This window comes from Carassius gibelio, chromosome A9 (genome assembly GCF_023724105.1).
Source record: "Carassius gibelio isolate Cgi1373 ecotype wild population from Czech Republic chromosome A9, carGib1.2-hapl.c, whole genome shotgun sequence".
NCBI lineage: Eukaryota > Metazoa > Chordata > Actinopteri > Cypriniformes > Cyprinidae > Carassius > Carassius gibelio.
In genome coordinates this window covers 11,895,730-11,912,356 of record NC_068379.1, presented here as the reverse complement: position 1 = coordinate 11,912,356, position 16,627 = coordinate 11,895,730, and the positions used below count along the sequence as shown (strand labels likewise).

At 41.4% G+C, this 16,627-nt stretch overlaps 1 long non-coding RNA gene across 1 annotated transcript; it reads right to left on the bottom strand.

Annotated features, from left to right (window-relative positions):
• Window positions 1-12,218: 12,218 nt before the first annotated feature.
• Window positions 12,219-16,327, bottom strand: LOC128019630 (uncharacterized). Its single transcript, XR_008185220.1, has 6 exons — window positions 16,036-16,327; window positions 15,144-15,206; window positions 14,757-14,814; window positions 13,863-13,957; window positions 13,487-13,572; window positions 12,219-12,688 (listed from the first exon to the last, which is right to left on the bottom strand). It is a non-coding gene; the product is annotated as an uncharacterized LOC128019630 (long non-coding RNA).
• Between the last annotated feature and the right edge of the window lie 300 nt (window positions 16,328-16,627).

Below are 16,627 nucleotides of genomic sequence, written 5' to 3'. Positions count from 1 at the left end.
TTTTTTTTTCGTCTTTTTTTTCTCAGCTAATCTGCCCTGGACCATCAAAAAGTTACTCACATTATCATAATCAGAAGGAAAAATAAAAAAGGGACACGGATAACTGGATAGAGAGAGGGGGAGGAAAGATAAGCATAGAAAAAGTGAAAAAAGAAGCTTGGGTAACTGAGGAACCTGCTGACATAACCATCTGTTACTGGCTATTCACTGTGGGGAACTGTGTGTGTGTGTGGCGATCAATCGCGGTTGCATTATGTGTCTGCGCTCTGAGGTTTGTCAGATGGTAGCGGCGGTGCTGGGAGCAGATGTACGTTTACCAGGCCGCCTCAGACAGCGCGTTAAAAGAGAGATGAGGAGACGTGTGAAAAAGCATCAGTCTTTCATAAACCTCACAGCAGCCATCTTCCTAACCCTCCACTTGTAGCTATGGGGAATGTCCCGACAGCCCTGTACACTGCCACTTATTGATGGCTAGTTGACAGGCATCGTACAGGCCAAATTATGACAAGGGAAACCACCAAGAAATTAGCGAAGGAACAGACAAGAGCGATCTGGGTTTGTAACCAAAAGATTGCAAGTATTGGTCAACCAATATGTTTTTCAATGGCTGATATTGATGTGTAGAGACCAATATATCGACAAAACAATGGCAAATGGTACACAAAATTGTTAAAATTACATTGACAATTACATTTTCGCAACATTTCTCAAAGGCTTTTGAAAAAGCTATTGGAATAATTGATGATACAAGTTGGAACTACCAAACCTTTTAACTTGCAAACCTGGTTAATCGACCAATTGATGTTCAATTAACAGTTCTTGCACGTGCATTCTTCCATTGATGCAAATGTATCAATAATTAACAGTGTTTTCTGAACGATTGACTTTTATGAGCTGGTCTTGTTAGTGAATCCAAACACAGAACGCAACTGGTGTACTCCAGTCTGTGAACTAATTACTTTAACGAGCTGTTCACATGATAGCTTTTATTTAAAAGATACACATTACAAGCAGTATTTATTAAAATAGTATATGAAATATAACATAAAAAAAAAAAATACAATGTGTTGTAATTTTTCTTTTTATTATAATTTAATACAAAATACAGACCAGGGGGCCTCAATAAGTCTTAAAATGATTACAATTTTGTTACAAACCTCATGAAAAGGCTATCTAGTCTAATCTATTTTTAATTTTTTTTTTAATTTTTATAATTATCACCACTGTGTACTTGAGTCAGACACTAAGCCAAAATCACTGCAGGTTAGGACTGTGCCTGTTACATTACAAGGCATTAAACTCCACTTGATTTGGTTTGGTGGTGATACACAATACAATACATTCAATATGAGTCTGTCTAACCAGTTCCATCTTGAATGACAGAGATAAAAAAAAAAAAAAAATAGTAAACACAAATATAAGCATGCAAAAATATATCTGAGTTGGTTCTTCTGAGTCTTAGTCCAAGGCCAACATCAGCATCTGTTTCCCCATGGCCTGATTTCTACACAAACAAATGTCGATCCGCTGTTTAAACTAGCATTGAAGCGGCTGGCTCGGTAATGACTGTACAGCCGCCCTATTATTCAGAGACACAGAGAAGCCTCAAAGGCCTGCTCCAGCTCCCACTTCTCTAATATGCATCAGACTCTTTTGTTCGGACCAGTGCAAAGGCTTATTGTAAATATCAATCCGCTGTACACAATGTGGAATGCTGGAGAAAAAATGGTGAGGAAGGATAAAGAATAAAGGGGAGATATTTCTCATCATGCTTGTGTCTCAATATGAAAACACTTTAAAAAAGCAAAGCTTGAGAACTTGGAGAGCAGTACCTATGCTCTGAAAGCCTTACATAATAAAGCTATAATGACACTTCTGTGAGCTCAAATTGAAATAATGGAAACCATTTCAAAGGGAAATAATTCCCATCCTTAAATCATCCTCACTGATGTACGGCCTTTGATATTTATATGGGTTCTTCTTCATGTGAGAAGACTGCATCCTCATAATTTTTTCTTTAGGGTGGTGGTGTAGTGGCTAAAGATAGCGGCTTGCAACTGGAAGTTACAGGTTCGATCACTATCATATAGTTACAAGTTACTGGTTCGATCAATATCATATACCATCTATATATTTTGTGATAATCTGATCATGCTTTCATTTTGTCAAGGCTGTAGTACTCCACACTAACCAATATTATCATATACTGTATAGACATAAGAAAAAAAAGGAAGGACTGAAAAAGGATGGAAATATTTCAGTGAAATACCCTAGTATATATATATATATATATATATATATATACATATAAAGGCTTAATTGCATTGAACATGCACTGAAATTTACTTCAAATCCAATAAATAAATAAATAAATAAATAAATAAATAAATAAATATAAATTGATAATATAATATAAATGACACTAAATTCTAAATTCTAAACTTATAGAAAGTACACTTTCATGCATTTCTATACATACTTAGCTTTGCAGTTTTGGACAAAAAATAATTAATGATTTGAGTTCAATAATTACACACACACACACACACACACACACACATATATATATGAAACCTCTGATTCACATTAAACTACCTTATCACTGAATCCTCTGTGTCCTCGTCTGTGTCTGACAGAAGACCAGACCGCATGCAGAGCTCTTCGGACACGGGCGAGGACCGCACCGCGGATCCCTTCACGCAACTGGTTCACGCTGTATGGTCCTCACTGATGCAACAAACTCCCCCTTCTTCACCGGCTGTCAACAACTCAAACACCGCTACAACTCCGGTCACTTCTTCAGTTGCCCCTGCGAGTCCCATGGCCAAACCAGCGACATACAGCGGCACGGCGGAGGATTGCAGCGGGTTCCTGCTACAGTGTTCCCTCTATATGGAATCCAACTCTCATTTATTCACCTTCGAACGCAGTCGAGTAGCCTTCATCATCAACCTACTCTCAGGTAAGGCCCTCCAATGGGCTGAATCTCTCTGGGACTCGAACTCACCTGCCCTTGGATCCATCACTAACTTCTGTTCACAGTTAAAATCCGTCTTTGGCCATCAAACTTCTGCATTGTCTGTCCATGACCAATTATTTACCATTCACCAACAGAGAGATGAATCTGTGAGTGATTATGCCATAAGCTTCCGTACTCTCGCTTACATAAGCGGCTGGAATGAAACTGCCTTAATTACAGCATATCGCCACGGATTGAATGACAAGATACAAAGTTTGATAGTTGTGTACGAAGACTCACTAGGACTAGAGTATCTCATTCAGAAATCCATTCGAGTTGCCCAGAGACTCACTGCCTGTCATCCGCTCACTCCCGCTGTACTTCCTCTGCCCGCTATACCATCTGTCGCTCCTCCAGCACCTGAACCCATGCAAGTGGACTCTCACCATCTGTCCGCATTGGAACGTCAACGGAGGATCAACGCCGGGCTATGTCTCTATTGTGGGGGAGATGGACAACTCTTACCATCCTGTCCAGTTCGACCTCCACGCCCAGCGGTGAGTACCATCCATATACCTCCTCAAACTGCTCATCTAACTAAGACCTGGGTTACTCTAAGACACCTTTGCTCTTCTGTTTCAGTACAAGCCCTCATCGACTCCGGTTCGGCGGGGAACTTCATCAACCGGCAAACCTTAACTCGTCTCAACGCCAAACATCACCAAAGCCCTGTCGAACTCAAAGTTACCACCATACAGGGAAAGCCGCTGGGCAAGGGTCGTGTCCACTATTTCTCCCCCACAATCATCCTCTGTGTGGGACTCCTGCACGAAGAAGACATCACGTTCATGGTGCTGGAGGAATCCACCGCAGACATCATCCTGGGACGCCCCTGGCTTAACCTCCACCAACCTCACATCCATTGGCCCACTGGCGAGATCCTGAAATGGGGAATGTCCTGCCATCATACCTGCATCACTCCTCCAGCTAAAATCCCCAAGGTCAGTCCTCCCTTAAGGAAGTCTTCCCTACCGGTCCAGTCCACATCAGTGGAGAGCCCCGACACGAAGATGGATCATATCATCCCTCCTGAATATCGGGCGTTCCAGGATGTGTTCAGTAAGCGGTTGGCAACGAAGCTACCACCTCATAGGCCATGGGACTGCGCCATTGACCTCCTGCCTGGAGCAACCCTTCCTAAAGGACGAATCTATCCCCTGTCCATCCCGGAGCAGAAGGCCATGGAGGAGTATATACAGGAAGCCCTCGCTCAGGAGTTCATCCGACCATCTACTTCCCCTGCCGCTTCCAGCTTCTTCTTCGTGGCCAAGAAGGACGGAGGCTTGAGGCTGTGCATCGATTATCGTCACCTCAATTCACAAACCGTCAAATTCAGTTATCCCCTTCCCCTGGTCCCAGCGGCATTGGAACAACTACGTGGAGCCAGGATCTTCACGAAACTGGACTTGAGGAGCGCCTACAACCTAATCCGCATCCGGAAGGGGGACGAATGGAAGACCGCTTTCATCACTCCTTCCGGGCACTATGAATACCGGGTCATGCCGTATGGGTTATCCAACAGTCCATCCGTCTTCCAAAACTACATGAATGAAGTCTTCAGAGATTACCTTAACAAGTTCGTAATTGTCTACATCGACGACATCCTCATCTACTCCACATCCAAGCAAGAACATATCCATCATGTCATCCTCGTACTCCGAAAACTCCGGGAACACCACCTTTACCTCAAATCCGAAAAATGTGAGTTCCATACGCCCTCAGTCCAGTTCCTAGGTTACATCATCGACCCATGTGGCGTGAAGATGGACCAGGGGAAGGTGGACGCCATCACACACTGGCCTCAACCCGGCTCCATAAAAGAACTTCAACGCTTCCTGGGCTTTGCCAACTTTTATCGAAGATTCATCAAGGACTACAGTTTACTCAGCTCCCCTCTAACTTCTCTCCTCCGGAACCGGCCCAAGTGTCTGTCCTGGAACCCCGAGGCCACTGAAGCTTTCCACCTGTCCAAACAAGCCTTCAAGACCGCTCCAATCCTCATCCACCCTGATCCCAGCCACCAGTTCATCGTGGAAGTGGACGCCTCATCCACCGGGGTCGGAGCAGTCCTCTCCCAGCGGCAGGGGAATCCACCACGACTCCATCCATGTGCCTTCTTCTCGAAGAAGCTATCCCCGGCGGAGCAGAATTATGACATCGGTAACCGTGAACTACTGGCCATTAAGCTGGCTCTGGAAGAATGGCGTCACTGGCTGGAGGGAGCCAAGTTCCCTTTTGAGGTGGTAACCGACCACCGGAACCTGGAATACCTCCGTGAAGCCAAAAGACTGAATCATCGCCAAGCTAGATGGGCCTTGTTCTTCACGAGATTTAACTTCAAGGTCACCTATCGCCCTGGCTCCCAGAACAATAGAGCCGACGCCCTCTCCCGTCTTCATCAAGCAGATCCCGAACCCGAATCTCCAGAACCAATCCTCCCTCCAGCCATGATAGTTAGTCCTATCCAGTGGAGTATTGATCATCTGATTGCACAGGAAAACCTTCAACACCCTGCTCCGCCGGGAGGTCCAGAAGGGAAACTCTTCGTCCCCCCTCAACATCGGATTACCCTCCTGGACTTAGCTCACACCTCTCCGGGCTCTGGACACCCAGGCAGGAGGCGGACCCTCTCGCTCCTACAACAGTGTTACTGGTGGCCATCGATGGCTCTGGATACGGTCCGCTACCTCAAAGGATGCTCCGTCTGCGCCATAGCAGACACCCCTAGAAGACTCCCGGAAGGTAAACTGGTGCCTCTGCCCATTCCTGAACGTCCATGGACCCATATCGGCATTGATTTCATGACTGACCTCTCTCTCTCTCAAGGCTACACCTGTGTACTGGTAGTGGTCGACAGGTTTTCAAAATCATGTAAACTCATCCCTCTCAAAGGACTCCCCACTGCGTTCGAAGCGGCAGAGGCACTATTCCACAACGTCTTCCGTCACTTTGGCATCCCAGAAGATATCGTCTCCGACAGAGGCCCCCAATTCATCTCTAGAGTCTGGTCAGCTTTCTTCCGTCTTCTAGGGGTGTCCGTCAGTCTCTCCTCGGGATACCATCCTCAGACCAACGGCCAGACGGAGCGTAAGATTCAGGAGCTGGAGAGGTTCCTGAGGATTTACTGCCACCGTAACCAGGACTGTTGGAGCCAGTACCTACCCTGGGCCGAATACGCTCAGAACTCCCTCCAGCAATCTACCACCGGGCTCACCCCCTTCCAATGTGTCCTTGGATACCAACCTCCGCTCTTCCCATGGTCAGGTGAGCCCTCGCAGGTCCCAGCGGTAGATCACTGGCTCCGACAGAGCGAGAGGGTCTGGGACTCGGCTCACGTGCATCTCCAGCGGGCAGTGCGGAGGCATAAGGAGCAAGCGGACGCTCGTCGAGGACCCACGCCGCAATACCAACCTGGACAACAAGTCTGGCTCTCGACGAGGGACATCCGCCTCCGACTGCCCTGCCGTAAGCTGAGTCCCCGATACATCGGACCATTCACTATTGAACGGCAACTGAACGAAGTGACCTATAGACTCCAACTCCTTGCACAGTACCGTATCTCACCTTCATTCCATGTCTCACTCCTCAAACCCTTCACTGAACCTTTGTCTCCTCCATCCACAGAACCTGGTGATGATGCCGTACCTCCTCCTCCGGCCATCGAAGACGACACCGACATCTTCCGGGTGAGAGCTATCCTCGACTCTCGACGACGGGGTCCTCAACTGGAGTACCTTGTGGACTGGGAAAACTACGGCCCGGAGGAAAGTTGCTGGGTAAATCGTAACGACATCCTGGACCCCAGCCTTCTCACTGACTTTCATCAAGACCATCCAGACCGCCCCGCTCCCCGTGGCCGAGGTAGACCCCGTCGTCGCACAAGATCCCAGCCGTCAGGAGCCGCCCGTGGAGGAGGGGGTACTGTCACAGCCACACCTTCTACACTCCCGGAATCGGACACTTACGCCACACCCACTCGTCCCCAATCACCCGAATTCTGAACTCCTGTGCATCATCACCAGAACCACATATAAAGCCATCAGTCACCATCACTCATCGTCTGGTCTTGCACCGATCTCCTCACTTGCCTGAACGCCATTACTAAACCTACCTGAACTCTTGAACCCTCTTCATCCTCGTCAGTCTTCCTGTCCCCATCGTCTTCATCTGAGCACCATCTGGATCACCGTTCACCATAAGGGAAGTTGTGTTGTCACCATTCTATACACGTGTCAAGATTCACCTGTGTCTGAAACCTCTGATTCACATTAAACTACCTTATCACTGAATCCTCTGTGTCCTCGTCTGTGTCTGACACACACACACACATATGGAACTATATTCCGGACTTTATTCAAAAGGAATTGCAAATTGTATTTGCAATTGCATTTTCAATTTGTGGACGCATGAAATGTGACATAATCCAAACGCAAATGCAAATCGCGCTTTACATTTTCATTTTCGTTTAAGCGAACGCACAGTGTCTGCCAAATTTTACATGGAAATGCAAAGTCCGTTTGCAATTGTGTTTCCCATATCTTACGAGCTGTGAGCCTATCATATTTAAATAGCAATATTAATTACCACATTTGCCTTTTCACTCTCTCTGCACTGTGCATATAAACTGCCAAAACTCAAGTGGAATCGCAATTCCTTTTGGATTTGAATTTCCAACATCTACACGGAAACCTGTCAAACAAGTGACAGGGGTGGGGCCATTTTATTGGGTGTGTTTGCATTGGGAAGTGACGTCACTCACAGTCGACGGTAAGAAAAGAGGCAATTTATATAATATTTAGTTTAATTTGTAATGACTGTATATATACACATTTCCCTGAACTAAGTACATTTCTGCTGCTATTATTATGTTTAAATTAAAAATGAAAGGAGGCAGTAGTATTTCATATCCTTTTTTGTTTTATTGTAAATATACAGTGAGGAAAATTGCAGTAGTCAAGGCGAGCTGACTGAATTTATCAAGTACACTGCTGTTTGCAGAATAACCAGACCTGCATCCTCGCAGACATCACACTCCCAAATCGAATGCACAAAATCTGAATTACCGAGGATGCAAGTCTGAAATCAGCGTACTTTGTATTGAGAAACGCGCGCAGACCTACGTCACCAGTCTATTTGCCTAATCTTCCCGGTGTTATGGTTTAACTGGTTACCGTGTTATCTGGTGACCAACTTCCTGGTTCAGGTCTCTGCTGCAGATGTGCTGGAACGACGGCAGCAGACTCTGCGATTCTGAAAGCACAAGCTGACACGATATTAAGTGTTTAATAAACGCAAACTTGCTCATTGCAACATCTGTGTTGGCCCGGGTTTAAAACATGCGCTAACTAACAACCGAGCTACCGTGCTACTGTTCTACACCGAATCAGCTCCAGATAGGACTCTCGGCGGCACGTCGTGCAGCTGCTGAATCAAGGAAATGTGACCGTGTTAACTTGTGACCTGTGTTTACCTATTATGAAAATAAACCATAGCAGACCACTGACTACATTTTATGGTTCATGATGTTAAAGAACATTTCATAACGTCTCAGACAACTGTACATTTGTGGCTACTGTGGTTTATACACACTATCGATAACTCATATTTACCATAGTAAAACATGGTACATTTTAGTATGATCAAAGATACAAAAATTCTTCCAGAAGAGACTTGAGATGAGAAATGGGTTTGTGTTCAGCACCACAAAAATAACATAAAGTGTCAGTATCAGGAAACATCTTTTTTTAAGTAAAGCTTCACAGGATAGAAAAGTTATTTTTAAGACACATCCATAACCTTATTGGTTATTAAATATTTAGATGACAAAGTTCACACGAATTAATTAATAATTATTTATTACCGTCGACTGTGAGTGACGTCACTTCCCAATGCAAACACGCCCAATAAAATGGCCCCACCCCTGTCACTTGATTGACAGGTTTACGTGTAGATGTTGGAAATTCAAATGCAAAAGGAATTGCGATTCCATTTGAGTTTTGGCAGTTTATATGCACAGTGCAGAGAGAGTGAAAAGGCAAATGTGGTAATTAATATTGCTATTTAAATATGACAGGCTCATAGCTCGTAAGATATGGGAAACACAATTGCAAATGGACTTTGCATTTCCATTTTTAATTTGGCAGACACTGTGCGTTTGCTTAAACGAAAATGCAAACAGTAATGCATGATTTGCATTTGCGTTTGTATTATGTCACATTTTATGCGTCCACAAATTGAAAATGCAATTGCAAATACAATTTGCAATTCCTTTTGAATAATGTCCGGAATATCATTCCATACACACACACACACACACACACACAAACACACACACACTCAATGGACACTTTATTAGGTACATCTTGGTAATACCGGGTTGGACTCTCTTTTGCTTTCAGAACTGCCTTATTTGGTGTTGGAAACATTCCTCAGAGATTTTGGTCCATATCGACATGATAGCATCACTCAGTTGTTGCAAATATGTCGGCTGCACATCCATGATGCGAATCTCAATTCCACCACATCCTAAAGCTGCTCTATTGGATTGAGGTCTGGTGACTGTGGAGGTCATCTGAGTAAAGTGAACTCATTGTCATGTTCAAGAAACCAGAATGAGATGATTGAGCTTTGTGACATGGTGCATCACCCTGCTGGAATAGTTATCAGAAGATGGGTACACGGTAGTCATAAAGGGATGGACATGGTCAGCAACAATACTCAGGTAGGATGTGGCATTTGAACAATGCTCAATTCTTACTAAGGAGCCCAAAGTGTGCCAAGAAATATCCCCCACACCATTACACCACCAGCAGCAGCCTGGATCATTCAGACAAAGAAGGATGGATCCATGCTTTCATGTTCTTAACGCCAAATTTTGACCCTACCATCTGAATGTTACTGCACAAATCTACGAGACTCATCAGACCAGGCAATGTTTTTTCAATCTTCGATTGTCCAATTTTGGTGAGCCTGTGTGAATTGTAGCCTCTGTTTTCTGTTCTTAGCTGACAGTAGCAGCACTCTGTGTGGTCTTCTGCTGCTGTAGCCCATCTGCTTCAGAGTTCGACGTGTTGTGCGTTCAGAGATGCTATTCTGCATACCTTGGTTGTAAGTGGTTATTTGAGTTACTGTTGCCTTTCTATCATCTCTATCCAGTCGGCCCTTTCTCCTCTGACCTCTGAAATCAACAAGGCATTTTTGTCCCCATAACTGGCGCTCACTGGATATTTTCTCTTTTTCAGACCTTTCTCTGTAAACCCTAAAGTTGGTTGAGCGTGAAAATCCCAGTAGATCAGCAGTTTTTGAAATACTCAGCACCAACAACCTCTACGTTAAAGTCACTTAAATCCCCTTTCTTCCCCATTCTGATGCTCGGTTTGAACTTCAGCTAGTCGTCTTCACCGCATCTAGATGCCTAAATTTTCCTTACAAATTTTTTTATAGTATGCTAATCTTTTACAAGGGTATGCACGAATAGATTGATAAATGTATTTATATAATCTCTCTTTCTCTCTTAAACACACACACACACACACACACACACACGCACACACACACAGAGTGAGAGCGGCTGGTTAGAATGTGATGCTTAAACTCTCTTTTCTGAATACCCGCAAATTATGATCCCACAACAGTGATGGTAAGGAGAAGTGAGAGGAACGCTGTGTGCCTAATTACTGTCCTCATTGATTAGTAATAAGCTGCCGCTGTTTTTTGACCAGATCATCACGGTGTGCACACGTAAGTGTGGGATTGGCATCTCCACATCGAGGTAAACAGCAGATGTAATCACACGTATTTGAGCAAATAAGTAAATAACCTGATCATCTGTGTTAATGAGTTTGTTTTGAAGTTACAAACTCTTAACTAGGTCATCCCAAGTTGCACTATTGAACCACATCTTAGTTTACAATTTCGAGAAAATCTCACAATGAAGAGTTCCGGTTTTACTTTGATCTCCTAATAGGAAAGTTAGATACTGCTTTGGGATGTGTCTGTGCATGAGACAGGATCTTAAGTCTTCAGCTGTGCTGTATCTGTTCGCACTGACCATAATGAACAACCCCTCTCCTCTCTCACACTCTCTCCTTCTTTCACCATATGTCTGTATTCTGTCGTCTATATAACAGAAGGGCCAATTAGGCTGGTGTGTGGGAAGAGGAAGCACATGACAGGGACAAAACCAAACACTTTACTCTCAAATACTCTCCCTTGACAGCCACTGACTTTACTCACACACATCCACAATCACTACAGATACTGATGTAGGCTTATGGGAGTCTATGGGGCTTAAAATGAAATGTGGAATGCAGCAACTACCAATTTTATTTAAAGGGGACACAATTAACTTTTTTTTTTTTAATTTACTAACGTTTTTGTTCTTTTTTAATTGTAATTTACACTACCATTCAAAAATTTATAGTCAATAAGTTTGTTTGTGAAACTTTTTTTTTCAGCATGGATGCATTGTATTGATTAATAGTGACAGCAAAAATATTTATAATGTTAGCAAATTTATATTTCAAATAAATGCTGTTCATTAAACTTTATATTCAACAAAGAATCCTGTATCATGGTTTCCACAAAAATAATATGCAGCACAACACTAATACAAATACATTTTATTGATCAGCAAATCAGCATATTAGAATGATTTCTGAAGAGTGATGTGACACTGAAGACTGGAGTAATGACTTGCTATATTAAAATAGAAAACAGTTCATTTAAATTGTAAAAATATGTAATTTTAAACAAATAAATGCAGATTTGGTGATTGGACTTTGTAAAAAAAAAAAAAAAAAAAAATTCAGAACTGAAAAACAGGATACAAACTGGTGATGCTACTGCACTCAAAAAAATAAATCGTTGGTCTAACTTAATATAATTATGACACCTATTTCCACACATTTGAATGGTGTTGTCTCAACTTAATTTAGGCAAATGGAACCCAAGAGCAAAATTCATTTTGAACCAACAAGATCAAATCATTTTCATTTGAATCATATTATCGTATTTATCTATAAACTATTTAATCTTGTTGAGCCAATTAATCTTAATCACTTAATTTAGAAAACCAGAAATATTGTGTCAACTACTATCGTTAAGTTAATTGTACAACTTTATTTACATCAAACAAATGTTTAATTGTTGACATGTCTATCAAAATGTAATTTACTGCACAAATAAAATGTTCTCAAAGTGAATGTCAAAAGTTTCTCTTTATTCTTATTTCAAGGCAAATTTTCAGGTAAAAAAATACAAAAAAATATCATCCAAGATGAACAACATTATATTTCAATGTATATGCACAGCTAGAGTCAAGATTTAGTCTTTTGAGAATACACACGTAAGGTAACTTACTCCAACATCTTGTTCTTAAGGGCTGGTACCTTTAGTGAAAGTTTTTGTCCATCCAAGATAAAGAACACTTTCTGGATGACCTCAAATGTAGCCTTGAGTTCTTGTGGGTAGCTGAGGTTCAAGGCGTAAGTAAGTCCAAACAGCATGGCCACTGCTACACGTTCTTCAAAGAGCAGAGAACCTCGGTCCCTTCAATCAGGATACCAACGTCCACAGGTTTATCTCCTGGTTGGCGTCTATGGATTGGACGATGTAGATCCCCATTACCATCTGATCTATGGCTTCTTTAGCATTCATCCAGTCGCAATCCTGGGCAAGACAAATAAAATGTGGTAAAATTGGACTACTGTAAAATAAAAATTAATAAGAACAATTAATAAGAACAAATAATCAAACTACAAGCAACATTACAAATAAATACAATAGATCAAAGATTCAAATAAAATAAACAGTGCTTTTCAGTTTTTTTCAGATATCTAACAGTAGTTTTTTTTTAGTGAAAGTGAAAAGTGAAGTGACATACAGCCAAGTATGGTGACCCATACTCAGAATTTGTGCTCTGCATTTAACCCATCCGAAATGCACACACACAGAGCAGTGAACACACACACATACACACTGTGAGCACACACCCGGAGCAGTGGGCAGCCATTTATGCTGCAGCAGTTGGGGGTTCGATGCCTTGCTCAAGGGCACCTAAGTCATGGTATTGAAGGTGGAGAGAGAACTGTACATGCATACCCCCCACCTACAATTCCTGCCGGCCCGAGACTAGAACCCACAACCCTTCGATTGGGAGTCCGACTCTCTAACCATTAGGCCCCGACTTCCCCTTAGGTACAGAAAATGGATAATCAAATATAAAACACTGCATATTATCTTTACTGAATAAATTAAAGATTAATCATTATTGAAGTAACATCAGCTATTCAGTCAAGATTAGTTAGTAATTTCTTTGTCATTTCTTGTGTGATTTAACATTAAAAACACAGGCAGTGAGAATAGTTTTTTTGACGATCCAGTACATACTGTTACACATACAATGTCTTTCTCTTTTAATAAAACTTCACTTAAGACATAACAGACTATGTTTGCTAGGATACTCACCAAGACGGTCATGTTGATATAATTTTTGTACGAATTTGGCCTCTGAAGCACAAGACTTGAAAGAGAACTCAGTATTTGCACGTTTTCTGAAAAAAAAAAAACATGTGGGCACTTTGGATGAGCACACTCACAAATCATCTCACAGTTCTCTTTTGCGTCTTGCTCTTGAATGTTTAAGTTAGCAAGGCTTAAATGAGTTTTGTTTACACAAAGATAGCAACAGCGTTCATGACTAGACGTTAGAGCAGCATACGGCACTCGCATCGTCATTAGAGGTGGACCGCGGTTCAAGTGCGTGCCGAACCATAAGTAGAGAATGGTACGGTTAGATTTTAATGTAAACATAAAAGTGAAGAAGAGAAAAGCAGTTGCTTACATTGTACTCCTTGAACAGCTGTAGATGGTCCTCCTTTAAGTATACACACAGTGCTTTTTGAGGATGCATTCTCTTTCCATGTCTACGCTGTTGTTCTGTAAAAAAAACAAAAAAAAAACACAAAAACATTGATTATTTGACAATATCATATCGATAACCAAATATAACAGGACATGCAATCTATATGAAAGTTCAACTAATAATAAAAATTCTATCATTAATTACTCACCCTCGTGTCATGCTCGAAGACATTCGTTCATCTTTGGATCACAAATAATTTTTTTTTTAATGAATTCTGAAAGTTTTCTGTCCCTCCATAAACAGCTATGCAACTGAGACTTTGATACTTCAAAAAGTACATAAAGAGATCATAAAACGAATCCATATAAATTGAGCGGTTAAGTCACATTTCTCTGAAGACTCGCTTTATATTATGAACAGATTTAGATTTGCAATTTATTCACATATAAACATTCATCAACTCATCAGTTGTGGTGAACGGAAGCATAAGCATGTTTGTTTGACATGTGAGAACCAATGAGGTTCATTCTCGTTACGCAGCACGTCTGAGCTTCTGTTTTTGGGCATCAATCAGGTTCAGTTGACCTTCCGTTGATGTTTGCTGATCAATGTTTATATGCAAGTAAAAACCTAAATTAAATATGTTCATCATACTTTCGAACATCGAACTTATTAAAACATCAAAGTCTCAGTTGTGTCGCTGTTCATGAAAGGACAGAAATCTTTCAGAAATCATCAAAAAGATCTTCATTTGTGTTCCAAAGATGAACGAAAGTCTTCCGGATTTGGGATGACATGAGGGTAAGTAATTAATGACATCATTTTCATTTTTGGCTGAACTAACCCTTTAAGAACATCACTAATACAGCTTACCACATGAAAAAGTTTACTAAAACCCAAGCATGGGATGCTGTTTATTGCTCTTGTAAACCTGTAAAATAAAAATAAAAATATAAAAATCATTTTTACATAAATTTGCAGTGTTCTCATCTTTACCTGAACAGAGAAATCTCCTACAGATTGCTCAGCAGCAGTCGTCTGAATGAAATGGCTAATTTCATAACTGAAACAATATAGTAAAATAACTATCAAATTGTATGAAATCAGAAAATTACATTATCCATTCGTATGTTGGTTATGAAAACATTAGGTATTTCCAAGCACACACTAATAAAACACTTTAAACTTTCCTTTATTTTATTACAGTAATAATGAGCCATTTTTCTAAACCCATTTAAGAACATACTTAATACAACTTACCATGTGAAAAAGTAGAATATAACCCAAGTATAGGATTGCTATTTAATGAGCTCTTGTAAAAACCTGTAAAATAAAACGATGTTTACATAAATTTGCAGTGTACTTGTATCTACCTGTACAGATGTTTCACCTATTACATGCTCAGCAACAGTAAAACTATAATATATACAAACACAAAACAATTCTGAAGAAAACGGGCGATCCTGCTCTACCGACGAAACCGAGGCTGATTTTCCCATGCAATATGCATTATAACTGAAATCTATATAAAATGTAAATGCTGCCCGGAAGGGAAGTTTCGATCATTATATTTCATACAAACAAATATCAAATTGTCTTTAAATCATTCTCATTCAATTACAGCAACTGTAACAATAATACAACGTATTACAACGCGTGCACCCTAATCCTGTGCGATCATAGTCAAATGACACATGCCTAGTACGCATGTGCTCTATACTGTATTCCACGCCGCCTGGCTGCTTGTTGATTAACATCAAGCATATAATTGTATTGACATCATTGTTTGTTAATTCGTTTTTACATTAATTCGCAGTCTTCTCGTCTTTACTTGTACAGAAGCATCACTTAACAGTACGCTCAACAACAGAAGCCCGAGTACGTTAACTGAAACAATCTAGTAAAATAACGCTTGCAACAGGAATTAGAACTAAGCAAATACCGCATTAATGTTAAATTATGTACATACATGCAGGCGTTTATATCGATTTACTATGTTTTTATCGAGTATGAACATGTGACTAATAGAGTAATTCAAATAATCCAATAAGCTGTCAAATATCCGCTTAATGTTGAATTCTGACTGATTTAAATAGTTTTACTCTCTATCAGCACAATGCAGACAAAGAAAATAAAGGATTTTTGAACTTACCAATTCTACAGCATTCCACCATAGACTGGACTCCACCACATAATGGCGCCCGCGATAACTGACGAGGTCACGTGGATTTCCTGTCATCAGCGCATGCGCAATAGTAGTAGTTTGACTTGAATCATTATTTTTTGTTGTTTCGACACAAATGAATTGAGCTCTTTTAAGGTTGTATGGATTTAGTTCAGACTGATTTAAAATAATTGTGTACATCCCTTAAACTGATTAATTTTATTTGTTTCAAAATGCTCTATTTATTTTTATCGAACAACACCCAGATTTCATTTTTTTGAGTGTGGGGCAGAAATTACACATCGCACTTTTGATTTCTGTGACTCTGTTGCTACTCCATTGTGGGTGCTCACCATCATCATCCTCTGGCGGGCCATCGTATGATTTGTCGATTGCTGCCCGGAAGCTCTCATTGCAGCCCCGCCCCCTCACCATGTGTAGCCGGGGCCTGTGGAAGGGCAGCAGCTCGTTGGTCTTGACCTCTGTCATGGCAGTCTGAAGACTTTCTAGAGAACTGGACTTCTTCAGGCCTAGCGTGGGTCACACATGGTGAGGGGGCGGGGCGGGGCTGCAATGAGAG